The 18,977-nt window shown below is 34.5% G+C and overlaps 1 protein-coding gene and 1 long non-coding RNA gene across 7 annotated transcripts in view; both read right to left on the reverse strand.

The window, feature by feature from the left end:
• Window positions 1-18,977, reverse strand: part of Lrba (LPS responsive beige-like anchor protein) — a 662,281-nt gene that overhangs the window by 298,567 nt on the left and 344,737 nt on the right. The gene's annotated exons all lie outside the window — the stretch shown is intronic.
• Window positions 1-18,977, reverse strand: part of LOC134470362 (uncharacterized) — a 63,203-nt gene continuing 44,226 nt past the window's right edge. Inside the window, exon 3 of the long non-coding RNA XR_010039220.1 lies at window positions 1-18,977. This exon is cut by the window's right edge and continues 10,064 nt beyond it. This is a non-coding gene — a long non-coding RNA (uncharacterized LOC134470362).

The following is an 18,977-nucleotide window of genomic DNA, read 5'->3' on the forward strand; positions in this document are numbered from 1 at the left end:
GTCAAAGGCCTTGCCTATGCAAATATATTAGGTAGAAGATTTTCAGGCAGGGACAAAAGTAATGCAAAGATTCTAAAGCAGACATAGCTGGAAGACCACAGAACAAAAAAGAGGTTATTCTGGGTAAAGAGTTACGGAATAAATAAAGCTCAGTTACTGAGAATGCCAAATTGGGGCCGGGGGTACAGCTCAGCAGCGTAGCACCTGTCTGGCAGGTACAAGGTCCTGAGTTCAATCCCAGTATCAAAAAAAAAAAAAAAAAAAAAAAAAAAGTCATGTTAAGATTTCATAGGTTAAAATAAGAATCTAACTTTTATTCTCTATGGGACTAGACACTAGAGTTTAAGCAGAGAAGTGACAAGATCCAACCTATGATTTGATGTGATCACTCTGGTTACTAGAAAGACCTGACTTTTAGGTGCAGAGGGTAATGTTGGAAATGGTTAAGTTCACTTTAGACACTTCTGCAATAACACAGAAGAGAAATGTCCCATGTCTGGGAAGAGCAGAAGCACATAATGTAGTTAAAAGTCAATGAACTCTGGATACATTCTGAAGCATCACAAGGACATTCTAATAATTCTCACATAGGGGATGTGAAGAAAGAAAGTAAGGATTTTCTCTGAGAAACTGGAAGAATAGAGTATTATATGAGTTGGGAGAAAATATGAGAAAAGTATATTTTTATTTTTTAAAAAGGTTTAAAATCCAGTTTTACATCTAGATGCAGAAGTCACTGGTAAAGCACATGTTTAACATGTGCGAAGTCCTGGATTCAATCCATGACACAAAAAAATAGAAAGAAAGAAAGCGAGAGAGAAAGAGAAACAAGAAAATCCAAAGCTTAGGAATGAACATGTTTTGTTTGAGGTTCCTATTAGAAATCAGTAGGAGAAAGGCCTAACCGTTCCACACGTCCCTCCTTCATTTTACCACATAGCAGTATCATATTTTCCCAGTCTCCATTGCAACTGTGGCTCTACAACTGAGCTCTTCTATTGATGTGGGAACAGAGTGACTGCAGGCACTACCTTCCAAGCCTGGCCCATAAAATTTTTTTGCATACAGCTGCCCATGCAGTTTCCCCTTCCATGGTCTTGATACAGAGGAACATGGCAAACACAGAAACCATGAGACAAAGATAGTAAAGATAGAAGACAGAAGAAATCACCTATCAGAAACACGCTTTATTATTTGTATAAAAAGAAATGGAGTTCTATTATGCCAGTCACTTGCTGAGGTTTTGGAATTTTTTCACTGAAGCAGCTTGTGCTGCTCAAACCAATGCAGACATCCAAAATGGAGACACAGAGTAGACACTGAGCATGTATGTGGAACTCACAGGAAAGGACCTGACAGCATACATAATTGAGAAGTCATAGATTGAGTGTTTATATAATACTGGTGTGGACTGGCTGGAGAGCTACCAAGAAGTGAGCATAGCCAGCGCACAAAAGAGGAAAACTCTCAAAGCTGAGACATGGGGTCACCTCAATTACAAAGAAGTTGAAAAGATGAGGAGAAACCAGCAAGAAATTCTGGGGAATGGTAGGAGGAAAGCCAGAAGAGTATGGAGTCCCAGGAACCAAATAAAGGACTCAACTACATCAATCATATTAGTAAATCAAGACAAAAATTGAGAACTGATGGCTTACAATATTGATGATGTTGGTGAGAGTGGGGAAAAAAGTTTCTGTAGACTAGTGGAATAAGAACCTGGGTGACATGAGTTTGAAAGAATCAAAGAGGAAAAACTCAGCAAGTACACAAGAATGCAAAATCACAAAAGCTGTAGACTTCCAAAAGTTCATTTACATTCAGTTTATTAATCTACAAAGACAATGAGTTCTGTGCATTTTTGAACAAACTTATCAAGAAGGCTTGAATATATTTCATATATTGGCACTACCATATTAATATTCAACTTGGAATTGGAAGAGAAAGAAATGAGAAAATTATTTCTAAAAAATTCAGGCACCGAATTAGCTCTAACAAACAGCACTACCATTAATTTCAATAACTAAAATACGGAGTTCTTAAAAGAATCTCAAATCAAATGTATATTTAATAAAAATTTTATAATTACAATATTAGTCTTGATTAGAAATAAAGGCTATAAATGGAAGAAAAATGGAGTTCTAGAAATTTAAAATAAGTAACAAACAGTATTACCAATTCATACAACCTAGTGTCTATGTCAGAGCTTTCACACATTCTAACTGAGGGTCAAAGCAGCAAAACAGGTTACACATCTGTCTTAGTTACCTTTCTCAATCCTGAGACAAAATACCCAATGCCCAAAGCTAAAGGGGGAAAAGTTTATTGAGCTCACAGTTAGTAGAGGTTTCAGTCCATAATCAGCTGGTTCTAAGGCAGGGTGGTTTCACAAGGCAGGCAGAAGGAACAAGGAACCTAACAACATCTTTCGCACTCTTTATCTTCTCTAGACCATTTAGGGCAGGTAGCAGTCACACCCTTAATTCTACTGCCCCAGATCCCAGCACTGCACCTTCCATCAATTCTAGCATCACACACTTTAGATCCAGCTGTCTCTGAAAAAAACCCACCTATGAATGCATGAGACTTTGGGGGACATCTAGACCCAAGCCACAACAACACTCATTTTGTTCTAAAATTTCATTGCTACAGTCACCATAAAGTTCTCTTTAACCATGTTAAAATGCTAACAACAACAACAACAAAAAACGCACTTTTGGAAGATTTTTGGAAGATAGTTTCTATTCTTGCCTTTACAAACACTATATTTTGTTTTTTGCAAATTACTTCACTTACAAGTTTATTTTTCATTATTTGTTTCATTCTTTTAGTTACATGTGTTAGCTAAGCACATAGCATGAGAGAAAAAACCAAGATCCTGTTCTCCTATCACAGATGTGTCTATCAGAACTGCTAATCAATTTCACAAATCAAAGTCACTATTACCAAATAGGGATCATGCAGGCATATAAATAAAATGTTGAAACATTCCAAAGAGTTCATGAGCATCTTTAATCCATTTCACTAGGAAACAGGAAAAGTAATTACTAGATTTGTGGCTCTTTCCTTTCAACTCCTTTTAAAATCTGCCCATCTTTCTAAAGAAAATTAATTGAAAGTCATAAACACCATATTTAAAAATAATTTATATAGAAGAAATTTGTTGCATGTTTTCAATAGCAAATCAACCTCTTTAAAAAGCAATAAGTTATTCTGGTTAAGATTCTCTTGTTATATCCTATTCAGCTTTTAATGTTATTGCAAACACAGCAAGTCAGATTCCCAGTCAGCCATAGCATTTTCATGGGTCACAGAAGTTAAAAATACTGTTTATTTCAATTACTTAGTAAATTCACATCAAACATATACATATATATATATATATATATATATCACAAAGCAGCAATTTACATCTAAAGATGAATGAGTATCTACTTAAAATCCACTAGAATCAATAATCATATCAGAGATTAACACCAAGAATAATCACCATATTTTCATATCCTAGAAAAATAAACATTACCATTCCTAAGATGAATGTATTACATTGTAAAAGAAAGTATTAGTTCTAAGTTTTATAACATCATTACCAACTTACGTTTAAAAAAAAAAGAAATCAAAGAAAGGTACATGATGTTTAAATGCCTTATGGTTTCATTTTACACTTTTCATATCAGGATGAAGTCTTAAAAGTAATTCAAAAGGAAAATGAAAGTATTTTACTCACAAGATAGAGTCCATATGTTCTTCAATCTGGAAACCCACTGGGGAAAAAACTTGAGTTTTTAAAAACTGAATTTTGACAATTGGAAGCTGATGTGGCTTTTTTTCTTTCCATAAGGATTTGAATCATTCTCAGGGGGAATAAATTGCCCTTTTACCAAGTACAGGAAAATTTAACACCTGCTTAACTTCAAATTACTTAGGAAACACTAGCAAGTATTCACAATCTGACAATGAGGGTTTGTAATAAACACTTATTCTTAAATGTAAGATATTTTTAAAAGTTTAGCAAAAGAAAACAGATCTGTACAGTTGGTTCTGTTCTCATAGTCTATCATTTGCAACCAACTTGTACTCAGTCTATTATTGCACACATTTACAATAAATTCTATTATTCCTACAGGTAAGATAGTAAAAGTGAACTGTAATTATACAATACATCTACACCATCAGGCTCTAAAATGGAGGTCAAAGCCTATTTTTTTTCATTATATATAAATTTCAACTACTAGCTGAATGCCTATCATTGGGCATGCCCTTAATAAAGCCTACCAAAATAGTAAGTATGTCTGTATTTTATTCAGGTCACTTTCTTAGATCTAAAAGCAAGCTGATAAACTCAAAGTTAGATGATTTTGTTAATACAATAAGGAAGAAAATAAAGTTTTTATACAATACAACATATAGTGGATAATCTGTGCTCTACTAAAGCATGTAATGTTGAATGTAATTTAACTTTTCAAAATGAATTCTATATGTATTATGTGAAAGTTAATGTGTTAAGATATAATGACACATTATTTAAACATGTAGAATAAAAGCAGTTATTTAGGTTTAAAAACTGCATAATTAAAGAAGGTAAATAGAGTAATATACATATTTAAATATTGAATATTAGCTTTGATTTTTTTCTTAGAAGGAATTTAATGTTATTCTGTTGTGAGACTTGAAAATGCTCACGAGAAACCTCTTAAGCTTGGCTACTTTCCCTCCAGTATCACTACTATGGAGACAAATACCATAGAATAAAGTATAGAATAAAGTACAAAGGAGGAAGAGGCTTTTTTAAAATAAAAATTTAAACTAAAAATGATTGAAAAAACATAACACGAAAATGAAAATTCATGCCTTAAGTGGTCCTGAAACATCTGCTTTGAAAGATGCTCTTTATGGTGATTCTATCTGATCTCCCCTACCCTATAAATTATTTCTTAATTCTTCCAAACTCTATTATTTAAAAAAACTGTTCCTTGTAACTGCTTCTTATTCTTTAACAAATTTTTCTATATTTTATATTGTGTGTCTACATATACTTTCTTAAAAAATCTATAATTAGATTCCGGCTGCTTCGGAGAACTGTGGAGTTTCCAGCAAGCAGGTGGGCGCACACAATCCATGGAACCCAGCCTATTTGGGACTCTCGCACCGTCTGGGTGCAGAGCAAGGGATGGGCAGATCTGGGGCGCCTCCCCGGGTGTCTGGAGGACTGTGGATTTCTCAGCAAGCAGGCGAGCATCACCAGTTCCAGAGGCCCCGCGGCCTGCGGTAAGTGCCCAGTGCCCTCTGCCCCAAGCCCAGACTGTTCGGGACCCTCCAGACTTCCCGATGCAGTGAAGTGGCTAACTAGGTCTGAGGCATCTACATCTGCCTCCCCATTCCGGCTGCGCTCAGAGAACTGTGGAGTTTCCAGCAAGCAGGAGGGCGCACAGCTTCCCTAGAGCCCAGTTTGTCCGGAACTACAGAGTTCTAAACAGGCAGAAGAGGGCCATTGGTTCTAGAGGCCCAGTGGCCTGGGGGAACTGGGTGCCAAGAGTCCCAGGAACTGTGAACATAGAAGTGGATTTCCAAAAGAGCCTGAGGAAACATTCGAATAACACTTGAAACACAGAAATATAGGAAAATGACAAAACGAAAGACCAAATTACAACCTCAAACCTCCAGCCCACCTCAAGAAACCCTAGGAGCGATGTATACAGAAGGAAACATATGCCATTTACCTCAAATATCACACATACTAGCTACTGAAATAAATAAGCAACTCCAGGAAGCTTTAAAGGAATTCAAACTCGAAATAAACTCCCAGGTAAAACAAGAAATGGTAAAAGAAATGAAAGAGATTCTGAATATATCTAAAGAAAGCACAGGTAAAAAATTGGAGGCACTAAACAAAAAGATAGAATCCCTGGATGAGCAATATAAGAAACAAACAGAATACATAAAGCAGATGCACAGAGATATACAGGAAATCAAAAACTCCACTGAAAGCTGTAAAAACCACCTCAAGGAAAGTGAAGACAGGATTTCAGACCTTGAAGACAGGATTGCAGCTAGTGAACAGGAAAGAAAAGATCTTTGAAAAATAATAACGAATCAGGAAATAACAATTCAACAACTGCAAGATGATGCAAAGAAAAATAACATAAGATTCATAGGGATTAATGAAAAAAAAGAGACAACATAAAGGATGTCAAGAGGATATTTAGAGAAGTAATAGCTGAAAATTTCCCAAGCATGAGATGAGAAACTGACATCAGGTTCAGTGAAGACAATAGAACTTCAAATAGTCATAACCAAAATAAAACTACACCCAGACATATAATAATCACCATCCCAGAAATCAAACACAAGAATAAATTATTAAAAGCTGTCAGAGAAAAAAAGACAGATCACTTATAAAGGAAAACCTATCGGAATCACAGCAGACTTCTCAGCACAAACAATAAAGTAAAGAAGACCATGAAGTGAAATATTCCAGATCCTAAAGCAAAATGATTTCCAACCTAGACTGATGTACCTTGCAAAACAATCATTCAAAATTGATGAAGAAATACTATACTTCCGTGACAAAGAACAGCTGAAAAACTACATGAACACCAAGCCAACCCTGCAAAAAATGAGAGACAGTTTAGATACACAAAGGAAAAAGCGACTAAGCAAAGCAGATAATTAAACAGAACAGAAAGATAGAGATGCAACAGCAGAGAGATAACATGTCAACAATAGGGACTGGGGATTGAGCTCAGTGGCATAAGTACCTACCTTGCAAGCAGGCAATCTTGAGTTTGATTCTCGGTACCGATAAAAAGGAAAAACACAAAAAACAAAAAACAAAACATGTCAACAATAAACCAGCATATAACAGTTATAACCATTAATGTAAATGGTGTCAATGCACCAATCAAAATAAACACACTAGCAGAATGGATCAAGAAACAAAATCCAACCATATGCCGTTTACAGGAAACCCATCTAACCCAGAAAGATACTCACATACTGAAAGTCAAAGGATGGAAAACAATACTTCAAGCAACAGGAATCCAAAATAAAGCAGGAGTAGCCATTCTGTTTGCAGACAACGTGAACTTTAAACCAAAAATGACCATAAAGGAAAAAAAGGTCACTACATACTCGTTAGGGGAAAACTCCAAGATGAAGAGATAACTATCTTAAAATATATATGCACCAAACTCCAGAGCACCCTGTTATATAAAAAAACTATTAACAGAAATGAAAACTCAAATTATCAGTAACACCGTTGTAACAGAAGACCTTAACATGCCATTGCCACCAAGGGACAAATCAACCAGACAGAAAACGAGCAAAGAAATAACAGAACTGAAGCAAACTGGTGAACAAATGGACTTGATAGACATATACAGAATATCCCACCCAACAACATCAGAATACACATTCTTCCCAGCAGTACATGGGTCATTCTGTAAAAGAGACCATATATATTAGCTCACAGAACATATTTAAACAAATGCAAAAGAGTTGAAATCATCCCTTGCATGTTATCGGATCACAGCGCTTTGAAATTAAAAATTAATGATAAAACATACTGCAAAAATCCCACAAACACATGGAAACTGAATAACGCACTCTTCAGTAATCAGTGGGTCACAGAAGAAATTAAACAATACCTACAAGAAAATGAAAATGCAGATACAACTTATCAGAATCTGTGGGATGCAATGAAAGCCGTCCTCAGAGAAAAATTTATTGCACTGAGTTCCCACATCAGGAAAACAGAACGAATACAAATAAACAACCTGATGCTACACCTCAAACAGCTAGAAAAAGAAAAGCAAGTCAAGCCCAAAGCCAAAAGAAGAGAGGAAATTATGAAAATCAGAGCAGAAATCAATGCAATAGAGACTAAGAAAACAATCCAAAGAATCAACGAATCGAAGAGTTGGTTCTTTGAAAGAATAAATAAAATCAATAAGCCCCTAGCCAACCTTATTTAAAAAAGGGAAGAAGAAGCTCAAATTCATGCAATAAGAAATGAAAAAGGTGAAATCACTACAGACTCTACAGAAATACAGACGATCATCAACACCTATTTCGAAAACCTCTACTCTCAAAGGTTTGATAATACAGAAGAAATAGACAGATTCATAGAAACATTTGAAGTAACAAAGCTAGATGAAGAGGATGTAAAACTGCTGAAAACCCAATCTCTATTAATGAAATTGAAAATATAATTAAGTCCTTACCTACAAAGAAGAGCCCAGGCCCAGATGGATTCACTGCAGAATTCTACAAGAAATACAAAGAAGACCTAAGGCCGACACTCCTCAAACTATTCAATGAAATTGAAAGGGAAGCCATCCTTCCTAAGTTATTCCTGGAAGCAAATATTACTCTTGTACCAAAACTCAAAGAAAGACCCAACTAAAAAAGAGAACTAGAGACCAATCTCCCTAATGAACACAGATGCAAAAATCCTCAATAAAATATTGGCAAATAGGATGCAGCAAATCATCAAAAAGATTATACACCATGACCAAGTGGGATTCATCCCAGGAATGCAGGGATGTTTCAACATATGTAAATCAATAAATGTAATCCACCATATCAACAAAGCCAAAAGTAAAAATCACATGATCATTTCTATAGATGCAGAAAAAGCCTTCGATAAGGTCCAACATTCATTCATGATAAGAACTTTACAGAAAATTGGAATAGATGGTCTTTACTTCAATATAATAAAGGCCATTTATGACAAAACAAATGCCAGCATGATACTAAATGGCCAAAAATTGAAAGCCTTTACTTTAAAATCAGACATAAGACAAGGATGTCCTTTATCACCACTCCTATTTAATATAGTACTGGAAGTACTCGCCAGAGCAATTAGACAAGAGAGAGAAATAAAAGGGGTAAAGATAGGAAAAGAAGAAGTTAAATTATCATTGTTTGCAGATGACATGATACTCTACATAGAAGACCCCCTAAACTTCATTGAAAGACTCTTAGATATAATAAATAAATTCAGTAATGTAGCTGGATTCAAAATCAGTACTCAGAAATCAATAGCATTCCTATACACTAACAACAAAATCACAGAGAGGAAAATAAGAGAAACCACTCTCTTCACACTAGCAAGCAAAAAAATGAAATATTTAGGAATTACTCTTACGAAAAAAGTGAAAGACCTATACAGGGAAAATTATAATACACTAAAAAAAGAAATTGAAGATGATCTCAGAAAATGGAAAGACATCCCTTGCTCATGGATAGGAAGAACAAATATTGTGAAAATGGCCATTCTCCCAAAACTGTTATACAGATTCAATGCAATCCCAATAAAAAATACCATCAACATACCTTATAAATCTAGAGAAATCACTCCTAAAATTCATCTGGAACCAGAAGAGACCTAGAATAGCAAAGGCAATTCTAAGCAGCAAAGGCAAGGCAGGAGGCATCACAATCCCTGGCTTGAAGTTATACTACAAAGCAACAGTAGTAAAATCAACAGGATACTGGAATCAAAACAGAGCCAAAGATCAATGGAATAGATTAGAATATACAACCACAATTACAAACACACTCAATCACCTTATCTTTGATAAAGGAGCCAAGCAAGTTCACTGGAAGAACGACAGTCTCTTTTAATAAATGGTGTTGGGAAAACTGGCTCTCCATTTGCCGAAAACTAAAACTAGACCCAAGCCTATCACCATGTACTAAATTAAAATCTAAATGGATCAAAGATCTGAATATTAAAACAGAAACACTAAATCTATTGGAAGACAAATTGGGTAGAAACCTTGAAGACATAGGGGAAGGCAGAGAATTCATGAACAGGACTCAAACCACATGGGAAATACTTCCCAGAATCAATAACTGGGACCACCTCTTATTAAACAGTTTCCTGCATGTCAAAAGAAATCTCCAGTACAGTGAAAAGAAAACCCACAAACTGGGAAAAGATCTTAGTGAACTCTCCCTCAGACAAGGGACTTTTGTCTAAAACACACAAAGAATTAAGAAAACTCAGACCCCCAAAATTCTAAGATCCAATCCAAAAATGGGCATCTGAGATGAATACACACTTCTCAGATGAAGAAATCCAAATGGCAAATAAATATATGAAAAAATGTTCATCATCATTGGTCATTAGAGAAATGCAAATTAAAACCACACTGAGATTCCATCTCACTCCTGAAAGAAAGGCCAGGATCAAGAAAACCAGCAACAACAAATGCTGGAGAGGCTGTGGGGAAAAAGGAACTCTCCTACACTGTTGGTGGGAGTATAGACTGCTACAACCTTTGTGGAGGTCAGTCTGGAGATTTCTCAAAAAGATGGGACTAGAAGCCCCATTTGACCCAGCAATTCCACTTCTAGGCATATTCCCAGAAGAACTGAAAGCATCATACCACAGTGATATATGTGCACCTATGTTTACAGCAGCACAATTTGTAATCACCAGATCTTGGAAACAACCCAAGTGTCCATCAACTGAGGAATGGATAAAAAAGTTGTGGTATTTCTATACAATGGAGTGTTACTCAGCTATAAAGAAAGATCACATTGAGATATTTATCACTAAATGGGCGCAGCTTGAGACCATATTCCTAAGTCAAATAAATCAATCTCGCATGTCTGAATACCGAATAGTTTCCCTAATGTAAGTAATGATTCAAATATATAAAAGTGTGTGGTAATCATGATTCCCCATTATGTGGCCTTGAAGCCTTATAAAGTTTTCACTTATTAATTGGAATGGCTTTATTCTGGGCTGCTTGATATGGAAATATTTGAAGCTATAGTATATGAAGTTATATTCAAATATTTCAAGGAAAAAGACACTATGGTAACTACTATTGTCAGGTTATTGGTGGTGAAGCACTAGGTTGCTGAAAGTCATGCTTTGACCTGTATTATTATGTTGCTATGTCTTCTTTTATCTGAATCTCTCCCTTATTCATTAAAAAATTATTTAGTTTTTAATGATTTTTTTAATTAAGGGGAAAAATAAAAAAAATTAGCAGGATATATTATAGTAACTTTTTTGATTTCCTATTAACTTGATTTGAAGTCCTGTAAATACTCCCACTATCTTGTTTTGACTGATTAGACTCTGTTCTGTTCTGTATGATAGTATCAAGTTTGAGGGTATAGGCAACTTCTTTGAAGGCAATAAGATTCACTATGATGCCCATTCTGGCTTGACTATTATCTCCTTTAGAATATCTGTAATATTTACAACATTTAGGTTTTATTGGTCTTGTTCTCTACTGTTTTGTTCAACTTTATAATACCTAATGAGATAGACAATTCTTTTTAAGGAAGCAAGAGGCATTATGGTAACCATTGTTGACAACTTTGTACTCTGTTTTTACATCATGTGCTATGTCTATCCTTGGTTTTGACTGACAGCTTTGTTTTGCCATATTTGACTTCATTTTCTTCCAAAAAAAAAGTAATAAGAACTAAGGAGTAATAAAACCCAAAATGTGTAAATTGTGTTGTAAAAAAAGAGAGGGAAAAAAAGTGCTCTAAAGGATACAACAGCAAGTGTGTTTAGGGGTGTTAAATAGATGACCATATTAATGTTTTTGGTTGGATCATTGAACACAACTGTTACAGTCTCACTGTTTGAATATCCACTTTGTATGCTTTGATATTGTGACTTGAGCAACTATCTCTATGATGATGTGTAATCTAATGACTGGTGATTTCTTACTGTTTTGTTTTGTTTTTTTTTGTTGTTGTTTTTTTTGTAGTTCTGTACTACTTGTACCCTTACACTGCTTTGTTTTGTTTTGATTTTTCCCTTTTTCCTTTTAAATAAAATTAAAAAAATTTTTTTAAAAATCTATAATTATGTCACTCTGTAAAAGTAACTTAAAAGCAAGGTAATGTGTGGGAAATACAGTACCAGACGAGGGGAAATACAGAAATTCTGTTCATACTTTATAATTCATTAACTGTTGGATTCTGAGAAAACCTAACCTACTTTGGCCTCAGTTTCATGTACAAGATAAATGTGCTGAATTAAACAATCTGTAAGTTCCCACCACCTTGAAAGTTCTATTACTTTAAAAATATATTTTACTCATTGTATTTCATATATCTGTCTGAATATATGTTCAAACGTTTGTTACTTAACAGTTCTTTAAATATCTCAAAGAATATTGTTTAAGGAAATGTACAGAATTAATTATTTTGCCTTTTTATTTTGCCTGGAAGCCAGAGGACCAAAAGAAATACACCATTCATACACGCCCTTTCGAGGAGTATGAAAGACAGACATAGGTGAACTCTAACACACATAGACTCCTCTAGATGGAAACCAAGAACACTCAAGCTGATTCTTTCTTTCTCCTTGCTGTCCAAGGACTGAAGACCTACTACAGATGCAGAAGTAAGGGTAAGCCACATTTTCATGAGCATACAGGGAAGGAGGTGATGACATGCTTAGTTTTCTACATCCTATTGAGTGCCACAGACTACAAAGACACTGTTTTATATAATTAATCTAAAGATATAAGTTTAAGAAAATACTGAGTACGTGAAAATAAGTGTGCAACCCATACAACCAAAATTATGAAATTTCTTTAAATAAACCTGATAGTATCAAACTCGTAGGTAAAATTCTAGATGATACAAAAGAGAGGTATTCTCAGGGAGGAAACTAGAGATGCTCCACCACTGGGTCCACACCCTGGACTTCTAGGACAACTGCTGGGCTGATTCCACTTCAGGAGCTCCTGACTCATAGTGAGCACCTAGGGTCCAGGGTTACACTGAGGCCGAATCTCTAGCTAGAAACAGATATACAGAAAGATCAGAACACCTGGCAGGTGGACATGACTGGCAAATCCTGCCTGGCAGTGTATCTTACCCTACATGAGGATTTTAAGAGAATTTAGTATTTTTCTGTGTTTTTAAAATGCATATTAAACCATTTGACTTAGTTATTTTACTTCTAAATATGTATAAATGCTATAAAATTGTTCACATATACTTTACCATATACATATACAGGATTATAGCATCTCTGAAAGGAAATATTAGATGTGAGCTCAATGTCTACCAGTACAAAGATCTCAAACATCACTACAACTGTATATATATATATATATATATATATGTATATATATATATATATATATAACTGCCACACTAAGCCCCTATAGTGTACAATGAAAATAATTAATACCAAATATGATAAAAGGCTCAAATGAATTACAATATTTTCACACTACAAACTATCATCTACCTACATAAAGAGGTAGATATATAAAAACAGCATTTAATATAAACCAAATATTATCCATCATGGCTTGCCTGGTATGTATTTTTAAAATGTGTTCATAAATGCAGAGGAGCAACTCCAAAGATTGTATTAAATAATTTCTCTTTTACCACTAGGAGGCTTCCTGGACACTGATAGGTAGCAAAGGAACTTTCACATACTGATTGAATATTTTTCCATCAGAATGTATTTTATATATCCTATAAAATTGAAAAAGAAAATAAAGATGCCCACTTTAAAATTTTTAGGCAGTGCTAAGATCAAACCCTCAGATGCTCTACAACTTAGCTACACTTTAGTTTTGTAATTTGATTTGTTTTCAATGTGTTATTCTGTTTTGTTTTATTTCATTTCATTTCGTTCAGATAGGATCTCAATATGTCTTCTAGGTTTGCCCTGAACTATATATTTCAGGCTAGCCTCAAACTTGCAGAGATTCTCCTATATCAGCTTCCTGAGTGCTGGGATTATACGTTGTACCATCATACGCAGCTCCAATTTGAATTTTTACATAGGAATAATGTTCTCTACATAGGTTATAAAATTTTATAAAATTAAGACAATATCAAAAGTTGTGAAACAGTCTTCATAGCACTGTATTCTTGAACGACCACAATTCACATAAACCAAAAAAGTAGAAACTATATGGACAGATTGCTTTCACTTTCTAAACAAACTCAGGTAAAATATTTTTAAAACTTGTAACTTTTAAAAATTTTGCAACAATATACAACAAATCTTTGCTTGCTTTAATTTTTATGTTAATCTGAGTCATTAATATTAATAGAAAGGTAATCAATCTTTAAAATATTTCTATAGAATATCATATGCAATTGAAGTTATTTCAAATATGCCTTTAAAACCAAATTAGTTATTTGAAATACTATAACTGAACAATAATAAATTTCCAAAATTAAGCACAAAGTATATTCAGCCTTTATAAGATACATATTTCTTCAATAATATGTATGATGTATTTCTTATTACCAGAAATTATAAAGGGTCACAACATTTCCTAATGCGAAATCTCACTTTCCAATTTTACTCTTCAATATATAATAATCTTAACATTCTCTTTATATTTCCAAAGCAAGATTATTTAATAGATTCAAAAATAAAAGTTGTCTGGTATTTCTTTTTTGCCTTAATATTTGAGAAGAAAAGAAAATTCCAAAAACTAAGACATTTAGCTAAAAATATGTATCCTCTTCTACTTTAACCCTCTTTCAAGTCAACCTTTCAAGGTCCAATATCAGTATAACGATTTTATAACACTATACTAAATTTTTATTATTTCATCGCAAAATATAATAATAAAAAGAATAAAGATCTATTTTCTTTTTCACCATTTTAAGCTTTTCTTTTTTTTTTTTTGCTTTCATCAATTCCAGTCTGCCATAAATCAAAAGTATTCTTTTAATCCCACCAGTACACAAAATAATGTATTTTACACTTAAATATGCTCAAGGAAAAAATTAACATTCTTTATCATTTCCCAACAGAGACAGTTAATGCTTTAAGGCCACATTAATAGAATCTTTCTGCCATTGTAGAAAGTTTGATGGCACTCCTATTTCAATGTCTGAATTTTTCTCCTTTTTTTGACAAAGACAAATGATTGCCATCAATCAAGATCCAATCGGGCATACAGAGAGTCAGGCAAATGCATCACTCCTTACTGGTTTTTCTGTTATTTGTGTAGGCTTTGCACCACATTATTTTATAAAATGATCAAAAATCCAGCCACAAGATAGATCATTCACACCCACTGTAAAATTAACTTTCATGAATAATGAGAGTTTTAAACCTCAGATAATGTATATGTTATAGCAAGGATATTACTGAGTTCATTTCCCACTAGAGATTATGTAAATGATATTACATGACCTTCATCATTATAACAGGACATGCAAAGCACATATTATTTCATACATCATTTTAAAGAAGTCAGTTTGTAAAAGGAAAATAGTCGTTTATAACATTCAGTCATGTGTTAAAATTTTGACCAAAAGACATGAACTTCCTGTAATCATTGGAAGATCTTCTTTTAACCTGTTACTTCTAGTTAAGATATAAGGCAATAAACCTACTCGCTCAACAATAAGCATTTAATTTCTCTATTCCTTTGCTGAGCTACTGATAAAGAGCATTTTATAAACTTGAGTGATGTTGGTTAATTAATAATACATTTTTTGTGGATGATAAGTATTAATACATATTTGTAAGTCATACCACTCAAATCTTAACATAAAAAAATCTGCCAATGTGATAAGTGAAGGAAAATATTCCACTAATATTTCCTTATAACTAACTATACTCTGTTAATTTTAAAGCACAGAATGTAAGCATGAAATGAAATGTACTCTTATCGGCTCTGTTCAAAAGACATATAAAGAAAAACAGATTTGAAAAACACTTCGTGTTATATTTTCCCCTCTAATGATGATACAATCATCTATGCAGTCAACCCAGCAAGATACCTTCTCCACTTTAACCTTCATGAACACAAAGTGCCAGACCCCAAGAAATCTGCTTCCTAAATAATTTCCAGCTCATGCCCACTATCACAGGTCTACCACAATCTTATACCTAGGGTGCTGCCAAAAGTGGCATCTTTCCATGATTTCATTATTAGTAATATTTTTTTCTTCAAATCTATAATGAGAATGTTTCCAGAATGATCTGTCTCTGTTGACACTAACAGCCTATCCCAAACACGTCCACAGCACCTTATCCCTAAAACAGCATGTGTTTACACAGAGGGTACATAAAATAACTCATTTAAATGTTGAAAGATAAAAGTACTGTATTTATTTTTATTTATAGAGGGAAAATGTAAAAATTTGGCTTTACTATTTTTTCATTCTGGCACCTGTACTCAGTCTATCAGTATTCAGGTCACGGTGGCATGGGATTTTAGCAAGATGACACATGTTCTGATTTATTTATGCCTAGGTACCTAGGCTTACAGATTATATTATTTTGGGCAAAATGGCACACAACTGTAATCCCAGATACTCGGGGGACTAAAGCAGGAGGATTGAAAGTTCCAAGATAGACTGGGCAAGTTGACAGAAACTTACCTCAACATTTAAAACAATTTTTTTTTAATTATAAAAAAGGATTTGAGTTGTAGCGCAGCTTACACCACTGCTGGGTTCAATCCCAGTACTGCAGAAAACAATGACGATGATGAAGATCCTCACCCCACAGATTACACTAAGTGATACAGTATTTATGATACTTAGGAATTAGATGAAGTGACCAAGAATTATCTGATAATTGTTAAACAGTATGATGGTATTTTGTTATAAAAGATAATTATTCCTAATTTGCTAAACTTTTCTGTGTCAGTGTGCTACAACATGGTCCTTAACAGCTATCTGATATAAAACTGTTATCTAATGTGTACCTCTAACAGGAAAGTGGCATTTGAGCAATGATAAAAGTAACTACTTTGAGAAATACATTATAGAAACAGATGTTTGGAAGTATTTCCATCACTATGTAATTTCTGTTGCCAAAAAATATCTGAATTACTTAAGAAACTCTTACAATTCATACCCTTTAATAAAATAAATTAGAAAGAGCTTCATAACCTAGTACTTCAATGAGTGCTTTACTTCTATTAATATTCTTTGACAAGAATCAACTTTGTCCAGTTAAATAATAATGTCTTTAAAATACTGTATTTTTTTCAGCTTTATTTCTTGCTTTAATATCTCTTAGCATTAATGGCAATCTTTAAAACTTGCACTAGACAGTTCACAGCATTTAGATTATTGCTCCTCTGTATTTAAAACAAACAAACAAAAGTTAATGTAGGGGATGTTATCATCTATCTCAAAAGGTATTTACCAAGTCTTACGGACTCCATACAGGAATCTCTAGCAAATAGAATTGCCGCTATTACCATTACCACCTATAAATTTGTACTAGGAGAACATAAAAAGGAACTTCAACTTAAGTATGGGACATGCTGAGATTGATGGGACAGAACTATATCCACATGGAAATATCTATAGGGTCTTTGAAAGAAATGTGGAACTTAGAAGACAGATAAAGACCAGAGCTGATAACCTGAGATAAGTGATGGCTGAAGTGTCAGCCAAAGTTAGGATCACAAAAGAATTAACCAGAGGAAATGTAACCAACACATTTCTTCAGGAATGACTCCAAAAATGGAGTTAGGAAAACATCCAGGGACTCAAAAGTGATGTGGGCCTTGTTCCTCTGGCAATGCTGATATCTGGCAGCAAGCTTTTGCTCAAAGTATTCAACACAAATGTGTTAAACAGCCAGGCACAGTGTCTCCTGCCAGTAGTACCAGCTACCTGAGAGGCTGTGACAAGGCGATAGTTTGAGATTAGGACCCCAGGCCAGTCTAGGCAACACAGAAATACTCTTGCTCTATAAAACAAAACAGAAAATGTAAATGTATTATGAAACAGAGAGGCTTCAGCAAAGAAGAATATCAAAAGCAAACAAGTTGAGTAAAATAAAATAAAGAATGAGTGTATTCTATCAGTTGTGGGGTTCTCAATGTTTAGCCACAGTGTACTACTTTCCATCCCATTCATATTTTCTGTCTCTGTCTTCCCCTCCCCTCTCTCCCGTGAGTCAGGCACACCCTACCTGCCAACTAACTACTACCATCAACTCTCAGCTTACACAACAGCCTCCAAAGGGAATTTGCATCTCAGCATCTTGTACATACTGCATCCTAGCAGGCAGTTATCAAACTAGTTTATAATTGCCTGTTTATGTTTCCCCACCAAAACTAAAAACTCTGTTTTTTGCAGCTAATCAACTTAGCCACTAAAGGTTACAGTTTCCTATTCTCACCCTGTGCTTTCTTATTCTATGATCTCATCCCAAGTTTATGGCTATAAATTACCCACACACAGGATGAACTCAGAAATTCACACATCCATAAAGATCTCCACAGGAGATCTTAGCCTGAGAACCCACAGCAGATCCTTTAGAGCTTGACTGACACATCTAAATGCTAACTTGTCATATGTTTAGCAGTAAAGGGACTAATCAGGAGTCAGAAATCTTCAAATTCAGGGCTTATTGTTTCTTAGCTGTGTAATCTTAAGATATTTAACAACTGTATACTTTATTTAACATCTCTATGCTCTCAAAAATGAGAATAAGACTCAGAGCACCTCATCCTTAGGATGGCCGAAATGAGAGAAACAGTACTATGTGTTATAAATACTTTTCTTTCTTTTATGATGGCAGGGAATTAACTCAGAGTCCTCGTACACGCTAGGCGACTGCTCTATTACTGACCTATGTCCTCAACCCTGGTAAATACTGACTGTTAAATATTACAGCAGGGTAAACTCAGTGAAGGCAGTGGTTTTCAAGTCTTTTATTCACTGCTTAGTCCCCAGATCATCGGTCAAAGGCTGGTACTTTGACAATACTTGGTAAACACTTGTTGAGTAAGTGAATGAATAAATCCTTCGCAAATTCATCTTAGAAAACCAAACTAACAGCCTTCTTGGTCAGCTAGTCTTCTTTCACTCTGGCTGGTCTTCTCCATTTCTGGGAATAGCACCATGTTTCTTCTGTGGTACCAGGCTACACAACCTGTTCTCTACACTGCAGTCAGAAGGTTTTCCAGATACTATACTGATCATGTTTCCTGTTCCTTCCTCTTTAAAGTATTTTATGGTTTGGCATTTCTGAT

This window comes from Cavia porcellus, unplaced genomic scaffold, assembly GCF_034190915.1.
Source record: "Cavia porcellus strain 051 isolate PalLab524CR breed Dunkin Hartley unplaced genomic scaffold, mCavPor4.1 scaffold_14, whole genome shotgun sequence".
NCBI lineage: Eukaryota > Metazoa > Chordata > Mammalia > Rodentia > Caviidae > Cavia > Cavia porcellus.